At 38.5% G+C, this 22,769-nt stretch overlaps 1 protein-coding gene across 1 annotated transcript in view; it reads right to left on the reverse strand.

Moving 5' to 3' along the window:
- GFRA1 (GDNF family receptor alpha 1) overlaps positions 1-22,769 on the reverse strand; it is a 150,103-nt gene that overhangs the window by 63,774 nt on the left and 63,560 nt on the right. The gene's annotated exons all lie outside the window — the stretch shown is intronic.

Genomic DNA, 22,769 nt, shown 5'->3' on the forward strand with positions numbered 1-22,769 from the left:
AAGTTAAAGTTATAATTACACATTTAATTTTGCAATACATTATCCAGATATTAAAACCCAACATACGCTTTGCTTGAAAATGAAGGCAACTGGCATTAGAATGCAAAATTCAATTAAGAATAATCGTAATGCTGCTTTGGATATTAGGAATGCCAAGATCACAAATCCAAGAAAATACATTAACTTCCCATTGCTACAGAATTTGCACGCTGAACATAACATTTTGCAAATATCTAAAATTCTGCAGCAACCTTGTAGGGGGGCTGGCCAAAGATAAAACACCTCAAACAATCTGAAGCTCTTACACTTAAAAAAAGCTTTTTTTCTAGATCCTCCACCTTTTCCCCAAAACTCGGTCCACAGCCCTTCTCGAACTCAGTGCCACTCTTCTCCATTCTCCTGCCACATCGCCTCCCATTCCCAGATCAAGAAATCAGCTTTTAATCTTTTTCCACGGCAGGAGGAGATGGTGTCGCTCGGCTGGTGTGCCACAGGGAGGTACTGCAACGGCCGGAACTCACTGTGCCCAAGACGGGCCTTGGTGCTAGCACACACTTCACGTCGTACAAATACGTCACCTGCTACTGTCCCAGGTATCTCACCTATCCATAAATAATGCAATGCCTAAGTAGCATTAGATCTGATTTTCATTCTCGCGATACGCTGTAACTACGTTCAGTGGGTTTCTACATTTAACCTTTGCACATTTAACATTCACGCTCCAAGTCCCTCCCAATCCCAGTTTCTAGCACAATAAACTGCAACTTCTTGCTTATCTTCACAAATTACAAAATTATAAACATGCAACATTTGACTATAAATTAACAGAGCCAAGCACTTCTTGTAATAGCAGCCTACTACAGTTTAAGCAACACCAGATGCAGAAGAGATATCCGAAATACAACCCCCTCATAAAATTGTAACATTTTTATATAAAATGTTGTATTACATTAGCATAAAACTATAATCTTAACTATGAACTCTCAAAGTTTTTTTTATACAGCATATAGAATTACACGGTTAGTACAAATATAATTACTACGTAATCTGCAGGGCATATAATTATGCAATATATGAATAGCACATGCTAATTACTATGTGATTGCAGAGTAATTACATAGTTATTTGTGCCTGGGAGTCAACTGCTGAATTCCACTCTTTAAAACAAGATTCTGTGGAAGAGCTCTGAATGGGGCATTTCAGTACGAACAGATACCAGCTTACTGTATGATATATTAGAAAGCATTCTTTAAAAGAAAGCCCAAGACGTAATAAAACACCTCTTTGCTGATAATCATATACATGTTTTCCATTAAGGGTCCAAAATACAGTAAACGCCGATAGAGAATTAAAAAGCACTGTGAACATCAACACCTCAAAAATCAAAAGTGACAGGTTAATCAATCTTTTTAAAAAATAGAGCATAAGCCAATTCACTGACCGCACAAAGAGCAGTGAAAGTTATCTTGGATGAAAGTTGAATGAGGCGCAAATTGTTCATAACCGTAGTTGTGCTCATTCATATCATTCATATAATTTATATCTACCCAAGACTCGCATTCCTCTACAAGTCAACTCTGAACATGGACCAGGCCTTTTGGTGTTTACTTGTGTTTTTTCTGTAAAACTACCCCTTGCTGTAACTTGCCACTTTCCTTTTCTGTTTTGATCCACATGTCTCTAGCTATTGTTTGTGGCATATTTATCATCGCTTTATGCAAATTATTTCTACCTTTTAAAACCAAGACTAACATACAGCCCAGAAGAGATATGCATCAACTGCATTTGAATTAAACAAGACTGTCTAAACCAGCTCCTCTCATTAATGCCTGCTTCTCCCAAGCTTTTAAATCATGTTTTAATGCAAAATTTACAATCCAGAACAGACTTTATGCTTTATTTTTATTGCAAAAGTACAACATAATTATTCCTAAGTCCTGTGGTAACTACAAACAGTTAACAACACTGAGAGTGTTTCTGAGGATTACTTACGCAGCAGTAATACATAAGGTCAAAATTTCACCCAGCTTCTGTTCTGCAAAGCTTAAATTATTAAGACAGGCAGGAGTTTGGCTCTTACTAGGTAGTGACTACGTTAAGAGCAAATGGATCTAATCCAGAGTTACTTTTCCTGCCAGCATCTTTTGGGAAAAGTCTGTGTAAGATCTTTTTCAGTTCCCCCCTCTCTTGGGGCACTTGGATATGGACTGGGGGAGGTCAGAGCAGCAGCCTGGGACAAGTAACGATTCCTTCCCACCACCATTTCCCCACCCAGAGCTTCCTCTCTCCAAGTCTGCTTTGCCTTGGACCCGTTCTGGAAATCTCTGCCAAGCCATGCAGCTCTCCACTCCTGCCAAATCACTGCAGACTCCGAGGTAAGTTACTTCCAGGCAGGTGATAAGTGATGCCTCACGCCTGTGTGCGAGGGGCTGGTTCCCACCCCCGGCAAGGGGCCCAGCAGAGCAGATCTGCGAACACCAGCATGCTGCCCCCCAGCAGAAGTCACCGGCGGCTGCTATGGCTGCTTGGCTGCTATGGGTGCTTCCTTAATGTGGAGTCATGGCAAAGAAAATCCAGAGACAGAAGCTGCTGCCTTGTGGGAAAGCAGCAGCTCCCAACATCCATAGAGTTAGGATGCCTAAACACGTCCTCCTACCCGGCAGTTTGCTGTCCACTACGTGCAAAAACTCTGGGGCAGCAATAATTGGGTGACTGATACTAACTTACCTCTACATGGATCAGCAGCTCACAGCTCTTCTACTGCACACGTAATGTGTGCATGCAAGGTGAGACGTTTTCTGATAAATTTTACTGATGAAAAAACAAGTCTTGTATAAGATGTTACCACTTTAATATTTGTTATCTCCTGAACCCCCCGCTACCCCTGGCCCAACATCATTACAGCTACAACAGTTCTGGACTCGAGCTCCCATATGACAGCAGAAAGAAGCCAGCCACTCTTTCATCCAGAGATGTTTCGAAAGTTTTAATAGGGCTTCCTCTGCCCTGTGTGATCTTCATTATGCTTCACCCTCTTTCACAGTCTCTTCACCTTAGTCTTTCATCTGCCTTGCATTTCCATTTCTATTTCATTTCTGCACCTACTGAGCCTCTGGCTGTCTCCTCAACTCCTGCTAACCCCATGGTGCACAAGAAGGGATTCTCAGTGGAAACTGGGAGCTTCTTATTTGTGCTTCCACTAGATGGAAGGAGTGAAAGGGCTATTACTTGTTCTATAAGATTCTTATTAAACAGCAAAATGGACACTTAGTTTTCAATTTTCTTACAGTACATAAAAAGCAATTTACTGAGGTTGCCATTAAAATTACAATTCCTATTTGCAAGTAATTAGCATTAGTAGGTTTTCTAGGGGTTTTAGTGAAGGGAATGCTGTAAAGAGAGCAGTAAATGTTAATGTGATGGAAGGCAAAATTACAAAGTGGTAGAGGTGACCACACGGGTATGGGCCTGCTTCAATGCAGATGCAGAATATGGCATATAGGAACCCAAAAGCAACCAGAATAAAGATGAGAACCGTGATCCCACTTTAACAAAAGTGCTGCTATGGGGTTCACTGAAGTAATTCTGCTTTGTAAGAAGACCAGATTAAAAAACTAAGAAAGTATGGGAAATATTGTCATCTGCATCTTAACGGACTCAAATAAACTACCATTTTCCTGGACAAATTATTTCTGATCCCAAATAGCAGAGAAAAAAACCAAGTCATTCCTGAGAAATCATGAGACTGATGCACATACATTTCATCTGCCTGACTTACAGGTTATGTTAAAGGAAAGTCTTCCAACCCCACAGCGAGTGGATTTAAATTTTCATTCCACGAGAGCAGCAAGGGAGAGGAAACCCTGCTCCCCAGTGTTAACAACATTGTGGTCTGCTGCTGAAATTCTTTCTGTCTTCATTTACACAAATATCCTGATCTATCACCTTTCATTTCTGCTACAAATCTAAAGGTAATGCCAGGGTCCCTAATTTTCCACATAGCGATGAGGATGGCAGTTTTGCATTATATTCACACCAGCATAGTTAAATCCATTTTATTCACTACAGTTATTCTGAATTTTCAATAATCTAAGTTCAAAAATTTGGTTCTTTCAAGCTACTTTTGCTTCTTCCGTCCAAGGTGTCTCAAGTAGGAGGCAGAAATGTAGGAATAAAATCAGAGGCTGCTAAACAAAGACACGTCCAATGGTTGCAAACTGATCCAGTCACCATTTCTCACGTTACTGCACCAATGACTTCAGTTCTAGTTTTAGGGTGTAAAGGTCATTTTAATGTGTCTACACTGCACTAGCATTAGAGATGGATTATGCATGACTGGGACCATATACAGAATATATTTTTTTCGGAGGGAGTGATCTCAGTCATTCCATATACAATTCATGCTCTGTACTGAGTCAGAGGCTGGTTTTGTGATGTGGAAGGCTATCGCCACGGTTTCAGCTGAGTTCTTCTAATTAATTTCCCCTTAAAATATTCAAAGTGAAAATGTGTTACTGCATATGCTCTCATGTTATAAAGTTCAGTATTTTATTATTAGCTAAATACTAAGTCAACAGAACGGAGAAGGAACTAGCACACACAGAAATACAGAATAAACCTGTGAAAATATTCAAACCTACACGGTTGCCATGAGAAGTGATTTACTGCGTGCAAGTTCTCAAGACACAGTGAGGGACTGTTTACCAAAGTCATGCCAATTTACAGGGCAACTTTCAGCATTTCTTTTTATTACTGCAGAATTGAATTCACAACTTGTTTCCTCTTTTCCTCAGGCTTGATTAATTACCGTGTTAACATAACTACTGTTCTCCCGCTTATAATGGGCTCCCTCTAAAGTGCTGCCCCAGCAAAATAAACCGGGAGAAAGCTTCTAGCTCTTTGCTCTAGCATTGCAATCCTTTCTAATCTCACTATTTTTCAAATTTATGTTCCATTCCAATAAAGCTTGTGTGAATATTACAGCAAATCAGATAATACAAGGTTATGACCCTTGTAATTGATCCTTCAAGGTTCTTTTTGCCTTTTTCCAGTTGACGTGGTAAAAATTACATTTAGATGTGCTTGTTGACACTTGAGAATTCACTTTGTTGGTCATATACACTGTTTCAGAGAGATCACATTACATAATGATGTATTTCTAGTGCTTTATTTCTTCTATACCTACAACCCCATTAAGCTGCAAGCAAACCTCCCGTGGGGCTGTAAGACTACAAGTACCAAGGGGGCAATGCTCCCATACTGTTCAGAGGGAGCGTGGCTGGAGAAAGTATTCTGTGAGGATACAGGGTGAAACACTAGCTACTATTTTATAATATTTCCAAATAAATAAAAGCAGCTTAAAATAAAAAGTTAGATTTCCGTTTGTAGGAAAACGCACGTTTTAATGAACACAGACCATGTATGCCGGCACAAAAAATCAGTTATCTGTAGCAATGGTTTCTGTATCACATGACCACTGGAATAAAGTGATTAATTGGACTGTCTGGGTAAATGCGATCATTACACTTTTAATTAACCTTTTCAACCTCTTGCACCTTTTAGTTTTGTTATACATTATATTTTTTCAGCTTTCCAGTTATTATGCTTGACTAAGCTTAAAACAATGCAGAGTTGTGTTAGAAAGATAAGAAAAACAATTCAAACAACTCTTACTGTTCCTAATAAGAAAATACCGCTGATACTGTCATCATAAGGGTAGTTATAAATCAGGTGGACAGACATTCTGAACTCTGTGGCTATGTTCCCACCTAATTTTTGTTTTGGCAGCACACTGTTATTTAATGGCTCTGGCTACCAGGAAACTAGCTTTTGAAAATTCTTTCTCAACCTAGTTATAATTACTCCATATAAATCATACAATGATCAATTATAATAATCTTAGCTTCATCCATTATTTAAACTTAGCATTTGAATCTACACAGCAGGAGTGGAGGAAATTCCAAAGTCCTTTCTCTGCTCGCTAACAACTGCTTTACTCCTGAAGTCATGCCAGTTACAGAAAAGAAGGGGCCAGATATGCTCTTAGCTATGATATCAAAACCTGAAAGAACCACGGATTTTGGACAAGGAAAGGGTTTTGGCTCTGAATATAGTAATTTTTCTCACCACAGTAGCTTCCTGTTGTTGAAAATAAATTCAACATGAGATTTTGGTTCCTTTACATTGGTGCACCAAAATCAGAGGAGTTCTGCAGTTATATACACTGACAGCACGGTTTATTCTTACCGTGAAATGGCCTAAATCTTTCTCATATATAAACATAGACACATTTATATACACACATGTATATGGACATAGAATGTTTCAATACTATTTGGCTTCATGTCTCATTTCATAGGATAGCTACTTATGTATTTATTAATAAGCAGAAGAAATAATCCAAATGTTTTTGTCTAACTTAAGGCTGATTCTAAGGTACCTGAGCTCTGGGCTCTGTGTGATACGAACGATAAGTCTGACGGAAGGAGGAAAGACACTTCAAAGAAATGAACTTTCACAAAGGCTCAAGCAAAACATCCAAACGTGTTTCAGAAAAACTTTAGAAATATAACTGGATTTTTAATTAGTAACAAGGATTTTTAGAGCATTTTAATAAACTAACTATATGTTTTTGACAATGCAAAATATTAAGCTTATAATTATTACTTTTTTGTACCTTGTCCTATTTCAGGTAAATAATAGGATCTGGTTTGAGCTTTAATATTTTGAAATATTCCAACACATATTTTAGTGTTTCAACTACATGCCAAGAATTGCTTTGTCAATAAAGCTGTATTTTTCTGGTTTACTTTTTTCGTTTCATTAAACAATAAAGCTGTCAAAATGTGGGAAGTGAACACCTAAAAAGTGTTAGGATATATTGAAAAAAGTAAAATGGTGCTCTTGCACATACAGAACCATAGTTTTTCTCACCACAAAGAGTAATAGGTGAACCATAGGGGAAGGGGTCAAAAGAGGGAACACGAACACTGTCGGTACAACGGGGAAAGGGCTGAGAAAGCCCTCAACTTATGACAACAAATGTACATACAAATGGGCACAACTCCAACACCAGGAACAAAAATATAAATGCATATGTCCAGATTTGGGCACCACATGGCATTTGTCTATGGGCCAAGCACAAGTAGAAGCTCAGCAAATGGTGCATAAGTAGAAACTAACTGGTAGGATTTTCAATTATTTTTTTTTTTTAAATAAGAGGTGAATATGACCCGCAGCAACTCTTTTCACGAGATATAAAAACTCTTCCTCAAAAGTCTAACTGGAAACTCCATTTAGCTCATCGGATGGATAAACGCACAGTGGAGGAACTAAGGAACTTCTCTGTACTCCTCATCTGGGCATACCATGGTCTGCCCAAAGCCCTAAAAAACTTGTAGCACTTAGATTCAAGCAGATAAAGGAGATGCCAAGGAAGGACAGCTTATCAGAGTAGGAAGGAAATCCTAGAAAGACAAAATCTCCTACATGGTAAAGCTGGCGTTCATATTTGAGCTTAGAATCACAAGGTTGGAAGGGATTTCATAAAATCACCCACCCTTCTGCCCCACAGAAAGATCAGCTATAGCCAGAACAAATCCTGACTGATGCTGCCTTAGACATAGCCAAGTCCATAGGACCAGAGGGTGTGCATGCAAAAGTGCCGAGGGATCTGGCCAACGTCGCTGTGAGGCTGATCTCCTTTTCATAGGTCTTGGCGATCAGGGGAACTTCCTGATGACTGGAGTAAAGGAAATTGCACAGCTATCTTCAAGAAAGGCAAACAGAAGGATACAGGGAATAACGGGTGGGTCAGCCTAGCCCCAGTTGCAGGGATGATTATTGGGCAAGTCCTCCTTGAAGCCATATCCATGCACATAAAGGACAAGAAGGTGATGAAAAACAGTCAGCATGGATTTACCAAGGTCAAATCAGGCCTGACTGCCTTCTGCATTGAGATGGCTGGTTCGGTGAACAGATGGAGAGCACGGTGTCAATTTACATTTACTTTAGCAAGACTATTGATACAGTATCCCATATTAATCCTTGCAGCCAAATTGGAAAAACAGAGTTTGGATAGGAGGCCTACAGGGTGGAAAGGCCCTGCTTTGAGTGGGACCTCGATGACCTCCAAAGATCTCTTCCCACCTTAATTATCTGCCTGATCTATGCTCTAACCTGTTTTTCAAAAACTCCACAGCCTCTTCAAATAGGTATCCAGTATTCCCTATGCATCCCATTAAATTGTTTTCCTGCTATCTAATCTAACTACCACTTCCTGCAACATAATTCCCCCATTTCCTTCCTAACTTCACTCCTTTCCTCTTAGCAATGGCTTTTTAACTTCCTGAAGACCGTCATTCTCCCATCACTCCACTCTTCTTTTAAGCCAGTCCTCCCCGATCTACTAATTCTTTCTTCATAACATAAATCATGTCTTCTAGATATCTAAACTTATGCTATTTTATACACAGACTGGGGGGGGGGGGAAGGAAATTACCAAAAAATCCACTGACCAAGAGTTACTGTACGAGTTGTACTCAGGAAATCGCTACAGACAGACAAAACCTGTTAATTCAAGAGCCGCTGAAGCATAGCTTACTCCAGCCTCAAGCAACACCAGGGTAGGTAGGGATGGTTTACACGCATTGACTGTCTACTGCAGGAGTATATATTAGCTTATCTATGACAGCAGCTTGCTCCTGATGGCTATAACCTGAAAAAAGAGTCAAAGTATATAAAACCTTAGTAGAAAAATTATCCTGCTTATTCTGTGGTATTACTCTTTCGGAAGGAAAATCAAGAGAGGACAGAGGGCTGGAGAAGTGATTGTGACTCGAACCTGACAACAGCCGCTGATGGGATAAATCAGGAAACATTTGAAAGCAGAGAGTGCGGAAAGGTGCTCTCTCCAGCATAACAAGAAGAAAGCTCTACCTTTTCTAAAGCTCTCCTGCAACTCCTATCAGGTAGACACAGATGTCTCTGTGGTCATGACAAAAGCACATTAGCACAAGTAAAAGAAGAGGCTAAAATCATCGTGAAAGCAGCAGTAACAGAAACGGAGCAGATGCTCAATTAGTGACAGCAGCAGTAGGGGTGGGGCGGAGGTTGCCATCATGGCAGCAGAGAGAGCAATAGAGTCAGAGAACAGCAAAAGTCACAGCAGCTGTGGAGACACTGAATCATCCCCCCCTTCCCTGCTGCTAGTGAAAACCGTTTGGGGCAGTTATCTGGCCTATCTACCAAACAATACGAGCCTCATCCCATTAATCCACCACCAGCTGCTCTTCTTTTCTCTATCACTTGGTCCCAACGCAATCCTGTTGAATACAAATAAATTCACCATAATGTGAAGAGGGTAATGCTGGTAACTCTTGTCTATTCATGGATTTGCTGTGGATCAGCTTCAGGAAGCTTATGTGAGCTGCAGTCACTGTGCTGCTGCTGACTTCATCTTAAGTCTCATTGCTGAGACTTCAAAAGCCAACGATCAGGGAGATTTGTGCACTAAGGCAGGGGCGCTTAATGGAACAAGGGAAATAAGATACTTTGGAAACAAGTAACTTAAATGATACTGACTTGGAGATTTAATAATCATCATCATGGTCACTATCCTACTGTGTGTCCAGAAGATAAAGCAGCACAAAATGAAGGTAAGGCGGTGCGTATGATGTATGTCACTTACCTACATGCAGCTGGGGGTTTATTAACTACGTTATTTAATAAATTAGACCACTGCCTACTCTAAACTGCCTTTCACTTCAACTTATGGCACATACCATACGTGTCAACAGACAGAATGCTTTTTTCTGTTTTGTCTGCAGTGTTCTGGGCTTTCCCCTGTTTTCTGCTGATCCCTCTGCCTGAGCTAGTCTGGTTTACCTTTACTTATCTCTTACCAGAGTTCAACTTCTCTTTTTTTTCCAAATGTAAAGATGTAGTTCTTCCTTAAAAAAGCAAGCAAGAAATCAAAGCATTTTGACTTCATTGTTAACTACATCGAACATATGCCTGTTTTTTGAGGTGCTGCCCCCATGCCTCAGCTCTCTGTTATCTAGTGTCCAGTCTAAAGCCCACTGAACACAGTATTTTGACTTCCCGTTTGCTTCAATAAACCCTGGATCAAGGTTCAATAAACTCTGGATCCAGGTTTTATGCCCTATTTCAGCTTGTGCTCTAAGCCCATTGGAATCAACTAAGCATTTCAGTAAGTGCTATCACAAACTGGGCACTGACTGTGTCACTGAAGCCATGGATGCAGGATGGGTGCGGAGCCTTTGTATTGCCAATCTCTGTCTGCAAGCCTTGATGCCTTTACCAGACTAAGGAGAACACTTTGGCAAGTTTCAGTTTCCCATTTTTCTCTACTCTCTTTTTCTTGAAGAATGGATTCAGTAACGCTGTTAGGAAAGTCCTGGCAGAAGGTTAAAATCCTTAGAACCAGTGCCCCTCATAAATGGGCTGCTGAAGAGTGTCTTAGTCCTGGTGGAGAGAGGAGATTAACAGCACCCTACGTATATTTGCTCTTTGTTTGTATTTACATGCTTCTTTATCCCCATCAAAACCAAAAAAGAGTTTGCTTATATACCTATTGATTAGTGTTAATAGCAGTATTTTTACTTTTGAATACAGTTACAAATGCATATATTTAGTTAAAAAATAGTACTCAGATTAAAGCCTGTGCCCTAAACTAAACCTGCATCTTGAAGCTTGCGATGTTCTAAATCGCTAGCTAGTTCTAAAATGATTGTGATGTATGAGAGAACCATAACATAATGAAGAGCCCAAAGCCCACAAACAAGCACAACACATAGAAGCGCTGAAGAGAGTACAGAATCTCGAAATTCACTCCACACAGGATACCACCAGGCACATGCATTTCTCAATCAGCAACAACTCTTACTCTCCAAGGCCCTCATACAACCGTGAAACCTCCCCCCGTCCAATTAAGTGTACATCCAATACAATAGCGTAGTTTCCTCTGTAACGCATGAGCATGAGAAAGATTAAGAACACTATTGAAATCAACACCAAAACTTCAAATAAAATGAATCATGATTGGCTGTTAAAGCCAGAATGATGTAGAAAGGAAAGATAGCCACAGTACACTAGTGCACCAGTAAATAAATAAAGTACAGAAGTCCCGCATATTTGACATTTGGAGAACAAAACTATCCATCAATGTCTTGGCATGGATCGATCAAACAGAATGCTACTGCTGAAAACCTAATAGTATGATGGTAATAATGTAGCCATAAAGCCTCTACTCTATAATTGACTGCTTCCACTTCAAGCTAACATGTCTAAAAGAGTGACTAATGTTCACCTAAAGATTTCACTTGCGTTGAATGACAATCAGCTACACCTCGTGCTATTCTCCATAGATTGCTTATGCTGGGTAATTGTTGAGGGACATGAGCCAGAGGGGAAATGGCCTACTTAAATAAGAAAATTTATATGAAAAATGGTATAATAATCTCAAAGGAAAATACACAGTTTCTCATCTGATTGTAAAACACAATGCAATACTCTGCTTCAACCAACACATTCCTTCCCCAAAGCAGAAGTGTCAGTAGTGACTCCATAAATAGCTCAGAGAAGGTTTTGTATTTCAAACAAGTATTTAAACTTTCAGCAAGGTATAAAAAATATACTCTATGTTTCCCAAAATTACAGCCTACATACTTTGAATAAAGAACGTATTTCTGAGAATTTACAGACAGATTGTATGCTTTGGTCAGATTTTCCTTTGGCAGAGGGGGAATTCATGCAATTTCACTGAAAGTTAATAGAGTTAGTTAGAATTATAAAACCAAACAGAACTATATACTTCAATGACATGATCTGTCTTGTAACTTACTTTTGTGATCTTACAGAGCAGACTATCTTAAAACTAGTATGAGATAACACACAGTTTATTTAGTTTCAATTCAGGGACTAAGATCAATTTACGCATATTTTTGTACTTTCCTGAATGAAAAAAAAAAAAACTAAAAAACTGAAGAATCATTTTGGGCTTTTTTAATTTTTTGAGGCCAGAATGAGAAATTTAAACTTGCTTTGTAAGTTTCACTGCAGATAAAAATATATTTATAATTAAAATGTTTGGAACTCTCTAATGGATCATGAATGTAAGTCAAATTGCTCTGTCGCCTTTGATATATACTTAAAGGTAATTGGCTAGTCTTAGTGATGTATTTTTAAAGAGCTACCTATTGATTAATAACGTTTCAGTATTAATATAACCACTTTGTGTGGATCAAGAAACATCAATAGCAGAAACCCATATTTATCCACAAATTAACTGGATATAGCTCTGTTGCTTTAAGCCAAATGGGGTACGTTCACTCGTTATTTTACAAGAGGAACGAGATAACTGTAACAGTGAAGATTAAAGCAAAACTTGGTTTTATATTTTAGCTGCATACAATGGAGAAAGTTCATGTTTTTATGTTTTTGCAGAATGCATAACGAAAGGACACAAAACTCCCACCTGCGGGAACGCGTGACAGAGTAGTTTTGTACTTTGGGGCCTTCTGCTCAAATGCTGGACAAAATGAAGTGTATAGCACAAACAGAGGTGGGTTTTTTCTTTTTTTTTTTTTTTTAAAATCCAGTTAAAAATGGATTAAACCCGTAAATGATCTTGTAATCTGATCAATATAGCCAGAGCTCTTACAGTTACACTCATCTCACTGTCACCCAACAGGCTCCGTAAGAACACAGAGGTTTGCTGATTTAGAGAGATATTTGAAAATAATACCCTGGCCTGCATGTGGTCAGCCATCCCACAAATATATAACTGGAGATGAAAAACTGCTTGCAGATGAAAGTTATCTACCTGTAACTATAGTGTACATTCACACAGTGTATGTAAATGTGTGATCAAAAAACTCAGTTAATTTCCAAAGGAAATGGAAGAAGAAAGAGTGTTGTGCCTTCCTACTGCAAACACTAATGAATAAATTCAGGAAAGCCCCACTGTCAGGTATTTAACCAAGCAGTTCAAAACCTGTATTGTGCTGTAAAATCTTAACAAGATCAGAGGAATTCAAGGCTGGAAGGAACCGTAATGGCTATCTAGTTCATCCTCCTGTGGCAAGCCAAACTGAGCCCATCCTTTGCAAAATATCTGTCTGTATCTCCCAGTGGAGGGGGTGCTACAGCCTCCAGGGTATTACGTTCAGTGCCTAGTTGTTCTTACAGTTAGATTTCTTTTCCCTAATATCTAACCTAAACATCACATACTACAATTCAGACCAATTGACAATTACCCTGTCACAAAGGATATTAGACTGCTTTGACATTTGTTCTTAATGAATCCACACTGACCCTCCTTATCACCTTACATCCCCCGGACGCTTTTAAATCAATTTTTTTAATACCCTATTCTGTCATCCTTCCAAGCACTGACTTTGGGAACTGGATCATAATTCCCTGGGCCTTTTTCCTAGGTTTATTTTATTGATGGGGTGTGTGTGCAAGTGTGTATATATATATGTGCTGGGGTTTTTTTTAATGAGGTAGGTACTATGTCCTGAATTCTCAAAGATAATTGCTAATGGTATAGTGACAGCTTCAGCTTGTTTAAGTACACTAAATGAATTTCATCAGGATTTGGGAGCATCTTTCAGGCCATCAGAAGGAAAAAACCCTAATATTTCTTGTGTGGTTTTCTTCCTTTCTATTCAAGACATAATTTAACTTGAAACTAAAAAGGAAATATAAATCTTTAACATTTTAATTTTTGGGGCCACATCACGTGATAACATACCGTATGTTACAGGTCAAATATCTTAAAACTGCCTTCCTAAATTGCTTGCCGAGTTATGTTGAATACTTTTTAGATGATCTTTTCTCAGTAGAGAATAGTAGTTCTCTACCGAGAAATCTGTCTTTTCACCTCCAATACATACAGATCATCAAGGAATAAACAGACATAGGAAGTGAGCCCTAAGGTGTTGACACTCTTTGGTTGTTTTTTTGCTACTGTAGAGAAGGAAAAAAAGCTTTCACCCCAACTGAGAAGTTAAAGCAGATTTCTGATGACTGTCTCACCCAAGTGGCCCAGAGAAGTATAAGCATTCTGATAAATCAAACTCTGAAACAGAGCAAAGTTGGCCAAAACTTTATTACTGTTGTTTCATTTATGATCGAACGCATAAATGGATAGCCTTTCTATTCAGATTAACTAAAGTCACCTATGGCAAAACCAGGATCTTTGAATGTGCACTTAGGTCTCTGGAACTTCAAAGCCCCAAGTTATGAATAAAGTGTCCTTAATCAAAAGAGACCACAAAATCACCAGATTAGGGCAACCTATCCACCATCAGGTGCCCCATCACGCTCTTAAACTTGTATCAAACCACCAGGAGAAATAAAATAAGGACCTCTTGAATTTCAAATGCATGAAACTGCTTGCGTTCCTTCCTATTTTCCTGAGCAGGAACCTGGAATCTCTCATAATCTCTTTTCTGGTCAACAAACTATTTGACCTAGGACCACAGTGGCTAAGGCTCCTGCTACAAAGAATGTGATAGAGCTGAAGAAACACAGCAAATTCAGATGGAGTCTCAGCAATAGGAAGCAAGACACCACAAATAAAATCAATCACTGCCCACAGCAAAAACAGTACCTGAGTCATGATTCCCAGTGCTACATGGCTGTGGATCAGGCAAGTCAAAGACTTCCACAACGTCTACTTTGCAGTCAGATCAGCAAGGAACTTTTTCACAGCATCTGTCCTCAACAAAACTAGATAATTTACTGAGCCTAACAGATAATAAGGCCTCTTCTATCTGTTCAGGAAAGCAGAGAAAACTACTGGACTAGAGGCGCTAATCAGTGCCCCAAAGCCCTATCCTTGCAGAGCTGTCAGTCAGTCAAAGCCTGAGGAGCTCCAAACCCACTCTCTTAGCATTTCCTATTCATCTATAAAATGGCACGAAGCTAGCGAAAGGACAGTGCCAGGAGCATCAGTTTCCATTTTTGAAGGGCTCCTGGAAAAAGCGTCAGTCTGCTCAGCGTTTAGCCCCTGAGTCATAGGGAACTGAAAAGAGATGGCATCAGGGAATACCGCTTCAAATCAAATGTAATCTATGGCCTTCAGATGAGGGCTGTAGCCATTAAATGATCCCCCAGGTGCAAAACTATAGAAAGCCCTGCTGTAAACAAAGGCGATCTAGTTCCTGGATGAAGCACTTTGTCCTTCCCTAATCAGTAATTCTTTCAAAGGCAAATTAAGGTGTTGGGATAGTGCTACTACTACCTTAGAATGGCTCTTAGAAGAGTTCCCTTCTCCTCTGAGTTTGCAAAATCTTAGAATAAGCTCATTAACAGGGTATCCACTCCACATCATGGTAGACCATGCCACCTCAATTCCACAGCTGGATCCCTCAGTCTTCTGAAACAGCAAGAGCAGGAAGGGGAAAGTAAAGGAATATTATAATTAACAATTTACTGTGGATCTGCATGTCCTAAAATTGCCGCCGCTGCAGAAACAACACAAGGATTAGCTAGTTCAAAAAACATACAACTTGCATAAAATTTCCCTATTTTATTTGGTTACTAGGAATAATTCTAAGGTCATTTTTGCCTTTTGGTAAAAAATTAGAGAGTCAACTTTTCTAGTTTGTCTTCATCCAAATATTTCTGTAAAACTCATTAATGATTGGACTGCTTCTGAAAAAGCTCAATTTGTATGTAAAGCTTGCCGCAAACACTTTGTGAAGAAGTACTATGGCACTACATCAAATGAAGTTTAACATTTTCCTGCTTTCTTTCAACCAGTCTCACAGGTGCTTTACATTTTGCTATAAAATTCTTATGCAATGCAGAATCCTAAATCACAATGACCCACCCAAATTCCCAACAAGTTAAGCAGATGCAGAAGAAGCAATTCAGAAAACAAGCAGCAACACTAAGAAAAAGGCCATTAAACATGCAGAGAAAGCTTTTATCAGGGCAAAGGGATAGGTCAAGTTGTGCAAAAAGGAAATAAAAGGAGCAGTTTAATGGCCTTAAATGCAGCAGTAATTTTACAGCATTTGCTTTTTTTTGTAGTGAAAGGATGTACTCAGTACCTAAAAGCTACTATATTTAACTGGAAAAATGAGTGACCACTGTTTACTACTACAAAATCCAGGCCTTAGGTCCATGACAAGAAATTACTATTTTCTTCAAATCAACCAGTTAAAAGGCTTTCATATATTTAAAATACATATTTTTCTGAATTTTCAGCCAAGATTGCTCAGTGTCATTTTTGAGAACTTGCAGCAAACTAATAAGGATCTCTATCCATGGTTGAAAATATTTTTTGCATAACAATGAAGTCATTACTCTTTTTATTTCTGTAAATTCCATGAGAGCAAGAAATAGAAGCACAATAAAAATCTTTTTCATAACAGTTGATTAGAAAATATGGCCTGCAGAAAGTCTAGCTCTCTTTGCACTTTGCACATTAAGAATCCAAATACGTTACCAAAGCTGGGATTTTAACCCCCCACAGCTTTAGCACAAAGAAGCACATTAATAAGATACAATTTAGATTTGCATTTTTTAATAAGCAAGGGGATCAAAGAAAATATGAATGCTGAAGGGATGTTAAATCATGTGCAAATTCAAACATCAAGGTATACTACAGAATGAAGACACGTTTGCACTAAAGTATGTGTAGTGAGGCTGTCCACAAGTTGGGGTGAACAAAATGTTCTTTATGAATTGTTTGCCTGGGAGAGAAGCAGATGCATTGAAGTTGCACCAAATTATTTTGGGGATTTGCATAGTGTTAATGGTTGATGGCAAATCAGCAGGGATGGTGGAGAACCAGCAATGAAAGGATTAATCTTTCTAATAAGATAGTAATGTTGTCATTAAAGACTTTGGCCTGTTTCTACATGAATATATGAATATCTTGAACTAACATATATTTCCGTTCAGACATCGGGATGGCAAATGTCATTAAGGTGGCCACACTGCTGTAATCTACTGGGAGTAACTATTAGTATGGGCACACCAACCACAATGGGTGGGTACAAAAGGCTGCTGATGACCTGCCATTAAAAAGGGGTACATACGCACATCTTCACATCCCACGGGGCGGCTGAGCTAGCTACCAAACGGCAGAAGGCAAAGCAGTGCCAGCACTTCTGCCATTTGTACATATCTAGGACAGCTGACAGGTACACAGAGCGGTATACGGTTGCTGAAAAGGGCACCAAGAAAACAAGGAGGAAATGGCCTTGACAGGCTAATGACAAACATCCTTTTCTGTAAAACTGTTTTACATTTTTTGAAGAATTGAGTTCAGAAGCTAAAGCTGCCTCCAGGCGTGACCAGCATTTACTCATCAGATCACCACAGGCCTCGATGACCTTGGCAGCCTTACAAGGATCATATTTTTACATGGATGAACTGTTCCTGAACAATTTCTCCAAACAAGATTTCTATCAATGTCAGGCCTACTTGTCTTCTCATTCTACTTCCCTTTCCTTGATTAAACATATTTATAGTGGACGTTTAAGAGAGAAAAACAAGTCTTCACTAACATGCAGGTTTAATAAAATTCAATCAATCAATCACAGAACTAAAATAGTGTTTGCAGTTATCACACTCTCCACTGCTTGCACGCTTTGTCCTTCTGTCTATCCTAGTGATTTACGTTGTGAATTCATCAGGACAGGGATTATCTTGTATTCGGTGTTTGCCTACAGCCTGGCAGAATGATACCTCGTTCCCAAGTGTCTCTCGAACATTATGTAATAAACATGATTCATCTGTGGATCACCTCCATCTTTTTCTCCAGAGAGTGACAGAAGATAATACCTTTTGAAGGAATCGCTTTCAACACTTCAGTGTCAATGTGCAGCAACGGTGTACACCTGTTGTAAACTTCCAGTCTAGGAGTTTCCCATGAACTTTGAGGGTAAAATGCTCATTGTAATTGGAGTATACAATGAACGATATTCTCTGCCTGCAATTAGACTCTCAAAAATCCGGAGTAACTTTGTTGCTTCACTGAAAGATGTCAAATTCTGTCTCATTTCCATAGCCTTCTCCCACCTTCAGAAGAGATTAACACAGAACAAGAAATCTAATCTAGAGCTCTTTAAGCACCAGACAGAATAAATGAGGATGATATTTATTCTTTCTCTGCATAAACAATGCATAATAGAAATCTACATATTAAGTTGGAGAAGAAGTCTGTTCTAGCACCCATGGAGGAGCCTCTACTCAAACACAAATACTGAATTTATAAACAGAATTCAAGATTTAGTTCTTAATTACCATTTCCTGTCTTGCCCCCACCTTTACTAACAGCAAATTAAATGATACCATGCTACACACACACCTATCTTGCTACAGTGGAGTTTAATGGAGAGGGAAAAGGTGCAAAGATGTCCTGGAAAGCAGCTGTTATTGGCTGCTGTCAGACAGGGATACAGGGACAACCGTTCTGATTCACTGCAGAAATCTTTCTTTTCTTAAATTCCTAACACATGCATGAATCATAAGAGGCTGAACAGAGCGATTACCCTCTATCCAAACATTGTGATTTTTTTCTTTTTAGTGGAAAATAAACTGGGACAAAAACATCACCAGGAAAACTTCTAAAAACTTCCCCTAATCTTTGCTAATTTTCAATAAAATATTTATTAAGTCTTAATTTCATTCCCAGAAATACAATAATAAATGGACAAATCTGCTGCTTTGAAAGCGACACATGAGTTGGATTTCTTGATTTAACAACAATTCAGCTAGTGCCCTGTGACAATTTTAAAGGTTGGCTGCCTGAATGTACGATGACATGGGTATCATGTGGCACAGTCATCATCTTGGATACATACTTGAATTACTCACTGGGACACATCTATCAAGCTTTATTGAGTTGCTAAAAACAAATGGCTATAACGATCAACTTTGGTTTATGAATCTGGCCCACAGAAAGAAAGAAAGAAATGTTTATTCAAATCAGTTTCCAGCACAATAGCTGAAAGCAAGCAACAGACAATAAAACAAATTGGTGCTTGATCTAGTATTATTCCATATATTTTAAATATTTTGTGGTATGTACTGTTATATATGTCTTATTCAAAAATTGCTCCATTTATCTGTTGAAACAATGCAGTATGATATTAATGCCAAATCCTAACAAAAGCTGTTTTGGCTCAGCCAAAGGGGAAAACAAAAAACCCTACGAAATTCTAATTTTCTGTACAGCACTGTCACTAGATATATAGCATGGATCCTGAATTGTAAACTAACTAGAATAAAAGAATCATCCTTTTAATGAGTGTAATGTATCACGACAATGTCAATTTGATTAATGTAATGGGGCCACATTTCAGAAGAAGGAAATTACAGGTCATTAGGGTAAGTTAAAATTATGTTATAGATTTGAATTATTTTCTTCATTTTGCTAAGAATTCATCAAATATTTCTATTTTAATATCTTCTGTTTTTCTTTCAAATCTTACAGCATTCTTCTTGCCTTCAACCAGCTTTAACTCAGAAACTGAAAAGTGTGTCGTAACGCTTTCTCTGATTATAAAACATCTGGATTGATTAAAAAAAAAACCAAACCCACATTAATCTACTATGAAAAATAACTTCTTTTTATTAATATAATTATACATACAAGTCCCTTTTTTTAACACAGATTTTTAGTAAACATACAGCTGGGTAAGTTTTGTGCCTTGGAGATACAAACAAAAAATGACAAGACAAGGCACAGGAGTTTAGAGGATGAAAACGAAGATTTTGGAGGCAGAGGAGGCAGCTTGGGGACAACAAGATGCAAAGCAAAATGGAGGGATGCGATAACACGGGGAGAGGCAGTTTGGGCAGAGCATGTACGTAGGGGAGAGTGAGAGCAATTGAGGTTTAAGGGTAGAGATGAAGAGCTTGAACGTGATCTGGTGAAAGATAAGAAGACCTAAAAGGATGCGCAAAGCTCACCAAACCAAAGAAACCACCAGGCCTGCCAAAAATGAATCATTTCCTATGTTCCTACTCACAGAGTTTTAAAAAATTAACTGGATGCAAGGAATGAAATTTTCCCCACTACTGAAGATGGCAGAGAGCATTAATATAAACAGAACGGAAGCACGGAACCACCAGGGGCGCAGAAGATGCCCCAGAAGACAGTGACAGATGGAGAAAGAGGACATCTATTCATATACACCTATACAAATGTTTTCTTTTGGGGACAGAAAGGGTGCCTACTGCTTTGTCTTTAGCAAACACAGGAAGGCATAACTCAAGACTTCTATAAATCCATAGCCAGCTCCAGGCATCTCAAGGCGCAATGCGAAAGAAATGTGTCAGTTAAAACCAATTCAGATCACGTCACGTTGGTACGTGGAATACCTGAGTGCTATCCTGCCCTTGGAAGCCTGCTGCAGAGTAGGTCCCTCACATGCCATACAACCTTTCTGCCCACCCCACAGAGCATCTCCCAAATGCAGTCAGGTTTTAGCATGAGGGTATGGGGTTTTGGAATCTTTTTGTGAGATTATTCTGCCCCTTTATCCACAGTTGTTTTGGAGTAAAATTAAATCATCTCTTGACTCAGGCTATTATATATAAAAATAAAAAAAAAATAATAAAAAAAAAAGACGACTGATGAAATCCAGCAAGTTGAAGATGAGATTTCATTACAGTTTTTTGCAAAATCTGGTTTGTATTTGATTTAAACCAGGCAAATCATAATTCAAATCAACAGATCCAAACATAGATTTGTATATTTGATGTTTGAATAATTCTGGGGTTTTTTAATCATTACATATTTCTTCCTACTACCACAAAATAGTAATGAATTTATCATTTATTCTCCTAATATCTGAGAGGGGCAACATTACAGTTTCAATTTATAGCTATGGAATCTAGGCACAGAAAAAGTATTTATGACTTGGTCAGACCACACGTGAAATCTGCGTATTCGCAAGAGATTTAAGAGATATCTTGAGCAGAAATCTTACGTCCTTCAGTAATTTCTTAATCATAACACCATCTTTCCATACAAAATGTAGATATATCCTAAGGTCTTAGTTGATGTTGCAAATAAACGGACCTAGGCATTGTCTCAAGCAGTATTAAAAGAGTGATTCTTTTGAGGGTCCCAAAATTTTAATAAAGCTTTTAAGGTAACTTTATACATTGTTAAGAAATCCTTTTCATGTATTTTAGAGAAAAAAAATCCCAACCAGTCTCGAATGTTGTCCCAAGTAAATTTGAAACTTATCTTTTCATTCAGTTAGTGATTCATCAGTCAAAGCCACAGTCCCAGTCTGACAGACTTCCCAGTAATATTTACAGAGGAAGCCAAGGTTAATTTTGTTCAAATGCAGACACTTGAAATGAGCTCCTACCCCAGTTAAGTCTTTTCTTCTTAAAATGGTCGTGACAGTTCTTCAGGAAACAAACTTGAAAAGGCTGAACACTTCACTTTCCAGTAAGTAAATGACCCATACACCAATGCACAACATTCACGACATGTCATTACACAGCATGACAAAGATTACTTTGAGTCTACTTTGCTGTAAGAGTTATAATCCCAAATGGGTTAAAAATGAATGAACAATGTACAGTTTAGAAAATACATATACTATCTTTAAGCCACCATACATTTAGAAATTCCCAAGCAGTATGGACCATGAGGCATTTAGCCATACATAGATTTATGATATTCCTATTCTTATACTGTTTTTAATTAGGTATTGTTTTAACATGTTCTCTTTGAAAGCAGAAAGGCGTATGTCAATAACAACTATGAATGATTAATTCTTCTATTGTAGGATCTTAATTCACTAAGCAGGTGAAATAAATTTGTCTAAATTGAGCCTTAAGTATATTACAAATGTTAATAGAGGGCCAGGTCACGGTCTACATTAATTTGATAAACAAAGTGATGTTTTTCATTATTAAAATGTGGTTCCCTGAAGTACAGATGAAAAGTGAAAAAAGATGAAAAGACATAAAGAAAATGGAGATTGATGAGATTCCGCTTTGTGCTGAATTGCACAGAAGTAATCTCAATGGCATGTAATCCAAGGTGGCTTCTGAAAAAAAGACGAAATCTGTTTGGATAGAGTAGACCTCCAAAAAGACTGCCTCCTTCCACCTGTGCATTGTGGTGAGAGAACTCAAGGAAGGAAGGCGTCGGGGGAACGTCATCTTTGTCTATCGACAAAGATTTGTGAAGCTAAAATGCAGCGTCTGTAGATGGTAATGCCCTGCCAAAAGGTCTGAAGGCATCAGGTCTGCTCTGTAGGTCTTTATATATCAGCGCCAGCGCCTAGGGAACAGTCAGTGCCCCAGTCAGCTAGAGACATGGAGTGCCTGATAAGTGAAACATGCTGTTAATAGTACAAAGATACTCAAAGTTCATTAGCATCTGGGAAAACTATTTCAGTGCCTTTGGATCCTACAACGATTCATAAGAAGTTAATCAGATTCCTATTTGTCACGAGTATTCTTCTATGGTAATACTATTAAAAAACTCCCTTAGCATGCTATTTCGTATTCCAGCGTGGCGCGATGTGTAATTTTCTAGTGTAGTCTTTCAAAAAAAACTTACTCTGAAAACTAAGGCAAACAACTTTGTAGCTGGGACATGACATAAGATATTTCCATCCCTGATCAAAACTCATGGTTACACAGCTGCACTTATTTTTAAGACTGTTCAGCTAAGCCATCGTTGATTTGGAATGAAAAGAGGAAAAAAAAGAAACTTTGCTGGTTAAAAATTCCACAATTTTACCAAAAAG

Source organism: Rissa tridactyla, chromosome 6 (genome assembly GCF_028500815.1).
Source record: "Rissa tridactyla isolate bRisTri1 chromosome 6, bRisTri1.patW.cur.20221130, whole genome shotgun sequence".
Classification (NCBI taxonomy): domain Eukaryota; kingdom Metazoa; phylum Chordata; class Aves; order Charadriiformes; family Laridae; genus Rissa; species Rissa tridactyla.